The 9,622-nt window shown below is 37.4% G+C and overlaps 1 pseudogene across 1 annotated transcript in view; it reads right to left on the bottom strand.

Annotated features, from left to right (window-relative positions):
* Positions 1 to 6,354: 6,354 nt before the first annotated feature.
* The window catches only part of LOC144979255 (dopamine beta-hydroxylase-like), a 23,507-nt pseudogene continuing 20,239 nt past the window's right edge, over positions 6,355 to 9,622 (bottom strand). The window contains exons 10-11 of the transcript XR_013646654.1: positions 8,710 to 8,837; positions 6,355 to 6,637 (exon numbers count right to left, since the gene is read on the bottom strand). The product of XR_013646654.1 is annotated as a dopamine beta-hydroxylase-like (transcript). The remainder of the gene's footprint in view (positions 6,638 to 8,709; positions 8,838 to 9,622) is intronic.

The following is a 9,622-nucleotide window of genomic DNA, read 5'->3' as shown; positions in this document are numbered from 1 at the left end:
TCCCGTAATCCCAAGAATCTACTTACATATCATCCTACTGATATAGTTATTCAACCATACCTGGATACCTGGATACCTCTGTATAGAGCTTTTAGACTTGGTGTAGTCTCCTTCGCTCCTCCTCATCTATTAATGATTGGACCAAATTTTATAATTGAACTTGTTTCCTAGGATGTTGCTTATCTCCAACTCTGCTTTGAATTTATTCAAATTTTTTTGCTGATATGTTACTGTGGTTTCTTGCAGTTTATTCCAGTTATTTACAATTCTAGATGAAAAAAAGTTCCTTCTTTCATTTGTTTTAAAACGTTCTTTTCCCAGTTTCTTGCTGTTTCCTCGAGTCTGAATGTTCTTGTTTGTAAGAAATCCTGCCTCTACCCCGTCTATTCCCTTTACTATTTTATATGTTTGGATCATACCTCCCCTTCTTCTCCTCATAAGATTCAATATGTAACCTGTTCATTACTAGGGCAAGTTCAAGTCCAACGTCTGTATCTGCAAAAGGCAGCAGCTTTAAATGGTGCTCACACTACTATGTTATGACGATCGACCCAATCAGCAAATTCTCTACCTCACTCGTGTACCGTCGCTGCGCGCCCGGAAGCTTCGTCACAACACACCGTTCAACTAGATGCTCTGCGGTTTCGGGTTCGTTACATCATCGGTGGGGTCTAACTACCTGTCCAATATGTCCACGCTGTGGGCAAGAACCCCGAAACGGCAGAGCATCTAGTCGAAAGGTGTGTTGTGACGATGCTACCCGGCGGGTGCGCGACGGTGCACGAATGCGGACCGGACTTTGCTGATTGGGTCGATCGTCATAATATAGTAGTGTGAACCATAAGAGGCTGCTGTTACCACATCGGGTACATGCTGGACAGGTGGAAAGTCCCCACCGACGAAGCGATGCAAAAGGCGAATTACCCAGCACTGCAGATTGTATACAAACATGTGGTGACTTTCTCCATTATTGTGTAAAAGAGTTGAAAGATAAATGCTTAATAGTTGACCAAATTAATTTGATGTTTTTGGTAATTTCTGGGATTTCTGGTTGGAGAGTCTTCCATTCCTTGAGCCTGATGGTTCTTGGGGAGAAACGAAACAAAACTGTTTTTATATTATATTCTGTGTGTTGGAATTGTGAACTTACTGCTTTGATAATTTCTTGTGAACGTACAATGTTGTTTTGTGAAATATTGTGGTAGAGTTACTGCTGTTTTGTTGGAATGTACTGTTCTGTGGAGACGTTTTTCTTTCCTCCTGCTCTCCAGTGGTTTCCATTGCAACAGTTTCAGGGCCTCAGTAACGCGTCCAGGTTCGCGTAAGTAATTGTTGGCGACAAACCTCAAAGCTGCCCTTTGAACTTGCTCGATGTTCTTGATGTGGCCTTGCTGATACGGATCCCACACTGTGCTCGCGTATTCCAGTACGGGATTGATTAAACCATTGTATGCCTGTTCTTTCAACTTTTTTTTTTTTTTTTTTTTTTTGGGGGGGGGGGGGGGGGGGGGGATTGGCACTGACGCTCCGAATAATTGGTTACATTACAGACACACTTCCAAGGCTTTGGGAACCATTAAAGTAGAAGGTGTGACGTCACGACTTTTCTTCCCAGTTCTGAACAAAGGTACTAGAATACTAAAATTCGAATAATCTGAATATTTTATTTGTTATCTCCCTTGCAGTGGACATGGCGGGTTTTGTCTGTTTTTATTACTTTTTAAAAATTATTTAGTTTTTATAACTTTTAAAAAAATTATTTAATCAAACTGTTTTAATCAAAACTTAAATCAATGAGACTAAACAAGAGTGGGAACTTCAGTACTTTATCGAAGTTTTGCTTCTAGTGATCTCCCTTGGGTTCTACAGGTAGAGCTCCTTTTGTTTACATTGGTTTTACTAGTAAGAAGTGCTTTCTTCAACACAATAAAACGCAATCTTCTCAGCTTTTGTTCTCTACCAAGAAAGTTAAAAACATGAGTTCTCATGATTTTTGCTCTGCAATCAATTGCACAAATGCCCGGAGCAAACCCGAGTGCAAAGGACTGTCATTTTTTCGATTTCCATTCAATGAAGAAGGAAGGTATGTGAACTGTGTTTTTAGTGTAGTAGTGGTTGTGGTGTAACCAGTCATTCCATTCATCTCTCTCTCTCTCTCTCTCTCTCTCTCTCTCTCTCTCTCTCTCTCTCTCTCTCTCTCTCTCTCTCTCACACACACACACACACATACTCCATCTCACTCTCTCTCTTTCTCACTCCCCCTCTCTCTCTTTCTTTTTTTCTCTCTCTATCATCTCTCTCTCTCTCTCTCTCTTTCTCTCTCTCTCTCTCTCTCTCTCTCTCTCTCTCTCTCAATATCTCTACTATGTATATGTGTGCGTGTCAATCAACATACTGTGGTGTGTATGAGTATGATCATGTATGTTTTGTTTTCTCTCCATTATTTTCTCCTCTATCTATATCATATCTAATCTGTCTATCATTATTATCTATCTCTACCTATAATCACTATCTACGAGTACGAGATAAGCTGCAGCTGTGAGTTAGAACAGTTTTGTGTTATTCTGGTAAACTAATTTATGCCAGTCTTGGATGGTGTACTGACATTGCTGCGACATCTATTATTTCTACAGATGTCGAAAATGGATCCAAAATAGTCGAAGAGAAGACTTAATCGGCATCTCAATGGAAAATGTAGCAAAGGCCAGATTCCTGCTTTGTGCAGACCATTTTGAACCTCAACAGTTCAATGTGCCCGATCAGAGGAAGAGACTGGTATATAATGATGTACCAACAATTTTTAATTTGCCCAAAAATAATCAACTACGGCCTTTAACTCTAAAAAGAAAGTTGCCGTCAAGATTTGATCTGCCTGGGAAAAAATGTGTACGGATCAACCCAGCACCAAAAAATTCAGTCAGAGCCCTAAATATTTATCCTGGTTTTTCTCATGGCATGATTGATTGTCTTGCTGAAAAAGTCAAGAGTCTCTCCTCTAATTCTACTCTTTGTTCTCTTGTATTTGATGAGATGTGTATTAAAGAATTTGTGTCTTATAATGCTGAAAGAGATGAGGTGGAAGGATTGGAGGATTTTGGTTCTCGGGGGAAATCAAGATGTGTTGCCAACCATGCAACTGTTTTCATGGCCAGAGGTATTGTTCAAATTGGAAACAGCCTATAGGATATTTTCTTTCTTCTGGTCCTATCAAGAGCTCTATTCTTTTATCTTCATTACGGCTGTGTCTGTCCAGGTTGATTGATGTTGGATTAGATGTTAAATGTGTTGTTGCTGATCAAGGATCTAACAATCGGAGAGTATTCACTGATCTCGGTGTCTCAGAGAATGTCCATATTTTATTCATGATGAAAAAAGATTTTTGTATTTTATTACCCTCCTCATTTGTTGAAGAATATTCGGAATAATTTGAAGAAAAATGGTTTTATCACAGACAAAGGAAGTGTTGAGTGGAGGCATATTGTTGATTTTTTTCATTTAGATAGGCAAAATAATGTTCGAATGGCCCCAAAACTATCAGTTCGACATATTACCCTACCCCTGTTTGCCAGTCTGAGAGTAAAATTTGCAGCTCAGGTTATCTCACATAGTGTTGCGGCTGGTATTTCATTCATTGGTCGGTACAAGAAAGACAATAGTGCCTTGGAAACCAGTAATTTTCTTGAACGTTTTGATAGACTTTTCAATACTTTTAATAGTGGAAGGAAATGTTCTAGTCGACAAATGGGCCATGCTATTTCATCTGACTCTGGTCATCTTTCCTTCCTAAAGGAAATGCTTGAGTGGCTTAAAAGCATAAAGTCTTCCCAAAACATATATTGCATTTCTTGTTGGCGACTGTCCATTAATTCTTTACTACTATTGTGGGAGGATCTAAGTTCAAACTACAATGTCCCATATCTTTACACCAGAAAGCTTAACCAAGATTGTATAGAAAACTTGTTCTCTAGGATCAGAGGTCATATTTCAGGAGTTGACAATCCCAGTGCCATGGAATTCAGATCTTTTTTTAGAAATGTTATCGTAGATTGTCTTTTTCTTCACTGTGAAGGCAGCAATTGCAAGGATGATGGAGATAATTTTTTGTTATCTTTCAAGAATTTTAGTGAAAGTTTAAAAAATTCCCATGAAGAAAACAAAGTACTAACAAATATCACAAATTCAAACAAAACTGCCCAAATTCTTACTATTGAACCTGAAATACAAACTGAGTTGTCAAAACAGATTAAAGTGAATGTTTTAGCTTACATAGCAGGATATATAGTCAATAAACTTCATTTAAAAATATGTAAAGAATGTTTAGGCTTATTAAAGGGAGATAGAGAGCTTACAAACACTACTCAATTTTTAAACTTAAAACAAATTGATGGAAGCAAAGCTGGACTCTTTTTCCCAAGTAACCATTTGCAAATGGTGATTTTCAATTTAGAAAATAAATTCATGAGGGTTATTCAAGCAATATTACCAAGGAGCAATTTAAAAAGGATTATTTTCAATTATCTACAACCATTATCCCCTCCAATAACCAAAGATGCCTGTAATTGTAAAGTGGAAGATATGATTATTTCCCTCTATATTAATGTCCGACTACATCATGTCTTAAAAGAATGTAATAGGTCTTTTAAATAAAAAAAAAATGGAATCAAAATAGAAAAATATTGATAGTTTATCATCAATGAGATTATCTCTTATTTTAACCATATTTTTTACACCGTCTGGTCTTAAAGTATACTAATTCTCATTTTTAACCGCAGTATATATTACTCGGCCTGGTCTTAAAATCTCCAAATCCTCATTTTTTTGTAAACCGTAATTTCTTACACGGTCTGGTCTCAAAATATACTACTTTTCATTTTTTTTTTTTTTAACGCCGTATATTACAAGACCTGGTCTTAAAATCTCAAAATTCTCATTTTTAACCGCAATTTCTTACATGGTCTGATCTTGAAACCTGATATTCTTATTTTATAATCTTGTATCGTGATTTATTTGTGATACATATCAGAGGTCATATGACCGGACACTTGGCCCAATAGTCGAGAATGTACCTAAGTTCTCTATGATACCTGGCTCAAATAGACACATATATATTTTTTCTAGCCACCTGGCCCAAATAACCTCGTCCTCATAATAATAATAATAATAATAATAATAATAATAATAATAATAATAATAATAATAATAATAATAATAATAATAAAATAATAATAATAATAATAATAATAATAATTACTGCTTGCCTTACTGTGCTGCCTTACAGTGCTAGCCTTAATTATGGTTTGCATTCCCATTAGAATTTGATTCTGGCAGTGGAAAGGAGCTGATGATGTGGGTGAGTTGTAAGAACAAAATCTCTCTCTCTCTCTCTCTCTCTCTCTCTCTCTCTCTCTCTCTCTCTCTCTCTCTCTCTCTCTCTCTCTCTCTCTCTCTCTCTCTCTCTCTCTCCCTCTCTATCTCTCTCTCTATCTTTCTCTCTCTCTCTCTCTCTCTCTCTCTCTCTCTCTCTCTCTCACACACACACACACGCATACATTATTTCTTTCTCTTTCAATTGAAAATTTTCTGTACAAGTACAACGCAACCACTGAACGTGCAAGGTATAGAAGAAGTAGAAAGTTAACAGTTAGTTTTGTAGTGATAGGCTTTCTTGCTTCTTTCGATTTCGGCGGTACATTTTGTTTTAATTTGGCGACATTTTGTGGCCTACGGACGTTTGTTTTATAAACAATGTATATTTATTCATTATCATAAGTGTTGATGAAAGACTCTTGATACTAACACGCTCAAAACAAGCTTTCTAGTTCACATGTAGTTTCTATCAAATCATTGTTGTTGCTCGGTACGCTGAATGAATTCACCTGTAGAACCAAAGGGGGATTACTACGATTTCATACTACACTCTTCAAATAGGAAAAAACTCGAAGTTCTCTATTCTCTATCTTGTTTACTAGATTATCTTTGCTTAAATTCTACATCAATATTGTTTTGTTTTGTTTTTTCACTTTGATAGCTTCAAACAGCAATATTAAAAAATCTAAAATTCAGCTTTTTATATTCGTAATAACCACTAAACATGCTCAAAGCGCTTTACAAGGGGTCCCTGATCAACAGCAACACTTAACATGTGGGACGTGACATGACGCCTGTTAGGCGATATTACATTTTTTTTCGGACAGAGACAACGCTGTTAACGACCAGGTACTCATTTTACACCCCAGATTACAGTGAAAGAATGTGAGTAAAGAGTCATTTCCAAAGACTCAATTATGCGCCGAGCGAGCGTGGCTCGAACCCAGGACCTTCCGATCTGAATGAAAGCGAGTGTCACACCACAAGACCACATAGCCGCAAAAATCAAAATCAAAATTGGAACTTAATTCTACATCAGCTGTTTTTCACTTTGATAGCGTCAAACAGCAATATGAACATTTTAGAAAAGAGGTATGGGGATGTGTCCCCAGTCGCCGGGAAACCGTTCCCCATCTGATTGGTTGCATTGCATGGAGAGAGGGGACGTGGCGTACATAAATTCTAGAACATTCTCTGTCACAGGGTCCATTCTACGTGAGTGTACTTGTCCCGGTATCCGGCGTTTGATTTGATTGTGGAGAGACCAGAGCTGAAATGAAATAGATGATGGAATAAAAACATCACAAACGTCACTCAACTCCTCTAGTCATCATCATCATCATCATCATTGCCTTTTTCACCCTGGGTCAGGGTATAGGCCACAGACAAACAGTTTCCATCCTTTTCTATCCTGAGCTATCTTTTTAATCTCATTCCAGGTCTTACCACTTCTCTGTATATCAGCTTCTTTAATTCTTCCCCATGTTCCTCGTGGCCTTCCCCTTGATCTTCTGCCCTGGGGGTTCCAGTCCAATACTTTCTTTGTTATAGTGGAATCATTCTTTCTAGTAGCAAGTAGCATAACACGTTAACGATGACGTCACGAACGAAAACGCTCGACCAACATCGTGTAAGAAAATTAGGATTTGTCTTAAGACGTCAAACATTTCTGTAAAATTGAGCTTTTATATAGAACAATGTCCACTAAACGTGCTCAAAACGCTTTACAAGGGGTCCCTGGCCAATAGCAACACTCAACATGTAGAACAGGACATGACGCCTGTTAGGCGATATCATATTTTAAAAATTTCGGACAAAGACTACGCTGTTAACGGGCAGGTACTCATTTTAAACCTGAGTACGGTGAAAGAATGTGAGTAAAGAGTCTTTTCCAAGGACAGCTATGCACCGAGCGAGGCTCGAATTCAGGACCTTCCGACCCGAAAGCGAGTGTCATACCACTAGACCACATAGCCGCACGTCGAGAGTTTAACTCGCGCACCGGGCGTTGAGGGCTGATCCTGGTTTTCTAGTAGGCTTCACTAGTCGTGACGTCGTAATGACGCATGGTAACTTAGTAACTGGCTCTAAACTATCGGAACAATGGCGGACGCCCTTATGAAATATTTCTCTCACGAGCATAAAAGCGTATCTAGAGGGGGAAAAACAACATTATAAATCTGATCATATTTTGACTTTTACACATTCTCATCACAAGACATAATATTATGATAAGTTCTAGCCAGCATGAAGAATAAAAAGTACCGATTTTCTTTGTTTAGAACCAAGCTGCTCGTTGCTGGGCGGACGTGACATCAGACTATTGAATCCAATTAACCAGTAGATTGTTTGACCAATCAAAACATGGAATTTGTGACACACCTTAAAACGTGCTCGGACAAGCAGGATTGGTTGTTTATCTACAATAACGTGAATGAAATCGTGAGTGAAATTTAAAGATGTCTCCCTACTTTATCGGTAGTGATAATAAAAAAAAAAACACCCTGAATATATTTCATTATGAATAGAGAATACAATGCGTCTATATCATAAAGTCTTTTTAAATTGTTCGCCTTATTTCCATGTCATAATAATCTAATCAGGCCAATATATGCGGCTATGTGGTCTAGTGGTAGGACACTCGCTTTTGGATCGGAAAGTCCTGCGTTCGAGCCTCACTCGGCGCATAGTTGAGACCTTGGAAAAGGCTCTTTACTCACATTCTCTCACCGTACTCAGGTGTATAAAATGAGTACCTGGCCGTTAACAGCGTTGTCCATGTCCGAAATATTGTAATATCGCCTAACAGGCGTCATAGTCATGTCCCGTCCTAAATGTTGAATGTTGCTGTTTGACCAGGGACCCCTTGTAAAGCGCTTTGAGCACATTTAGTGGATATTGCGCTCTATAAAAGCTCAAGTTTAAATATATATATATATATATATATATATATATATATATATATATATATATATATATATATATATCATTATGTATAAGAATACAATGCTTCTATATCATAAAGTCTTTATAAATAGTTCGTCGTACATATGTTACCCTTCGTTTCAAAACGGTATTATGTCGGAACGAACCATATGCTTAAAAGCCGAATTAAATGTTAAACTGGTCAAAAACATAAATTATTGGCATTAGCACTCTAAAATATGGTGTCCATTCTCCTCAATAAAACATACAAACTCAACACAAGTCTGATATTTCTGGCTATAAATTCAATTTTCAATATCTTAGCCATCCCGACTTAATACCGTTTTGAGGCGAAGGGTCACAGATGTCCATTTTTCATAATCATCTAATCAGGCCAATCTGTGTTACCAAACTCACTCATTGATAAAGGCGAAGAAAGCGTCCAGTGTTCTAGTTTCCACCGAACTCTTACACACTTCCAGCTGTGTTTTTGGATAGTAGTGGATGTAGTTGACGCACATCTCGTCTGAGATAGAAAATCCTCCCTTGGAAAGAAAGAAAAAGAAGAAAAGAAAGAAGAAGTCATAATAATATTACGGTATTAAGTCGGGATGGTTCAGATGTTGAAAATTGAAGTTATAGCCAGAAATATCAGACTTGGTGTTGAGTTTGTATGTTTTATTGAGGAGAATGGATACCATATTTTAGACCAACAATTTATATTTTGACCAGTTTAACATTTCTTTCAGCTTTTAAGCATCTGGTTCGTTCCGACATAATACCGTTTTGAGACGATGGGTGACATATTGGCAATAAATATTTATTAATATAATAATAAAGTCTGGGTACATGGTAATAGTACAAATTCCTCTTTAACAACTCAATCTTATTCAATTGGGATGTAAATGAATCGTATCATTACGATGGTACACAGGACATGCTTCGAACCCTCCACTGGCTGCCAGTCCGGGCTAGAATTGAATATAAAATAGCCCTTATCTGCTTTGGTGTATTTGAGTCTTCTGTCCCCCTCTACATTAAACGCTTACTCCAACCGTACATACCTCTGAGAAATCTTAAATGCCACGATTCAAAATTGTTAGCATCTCCTAAAACTAAACTTAAGTATTTGGTGATAGGACTCTTATGAAATTCGGACCCACGATTTGGAATGATCTCCCTCAATCTGTGAGATTCTCGAGCTCAATAGACATTTTCAAAAAAGCCCTGAAAACACATCTTTTCAGGAAATATTTACTTAATTGAATTTTAAATGTATTGTATGTGACATTTATATTGATGATGTATTGATGCCCTTTTATACTCTTAA

This window comes from Berghia stephanieae, chromosome 9 (assembly GCF_034508935.2).
Source record: "Berghia stephanieae isolate SIO BIC M18660-M18661 chromosome 9, UCSD_Bste_1.3, whole genome shotgun sequence".
Classification (NCBI taxonomy): Eukaryota; Metazoa; Mollusca; class Gastropoda; order Nudibranchia; family Aeolidiidae; genus Berghia; species Berghia stephanieae.
Note: the sequence above shows the minus strand (reverse complement) of the source record. Positions and strands in the feature narration are given on the sequence as shown.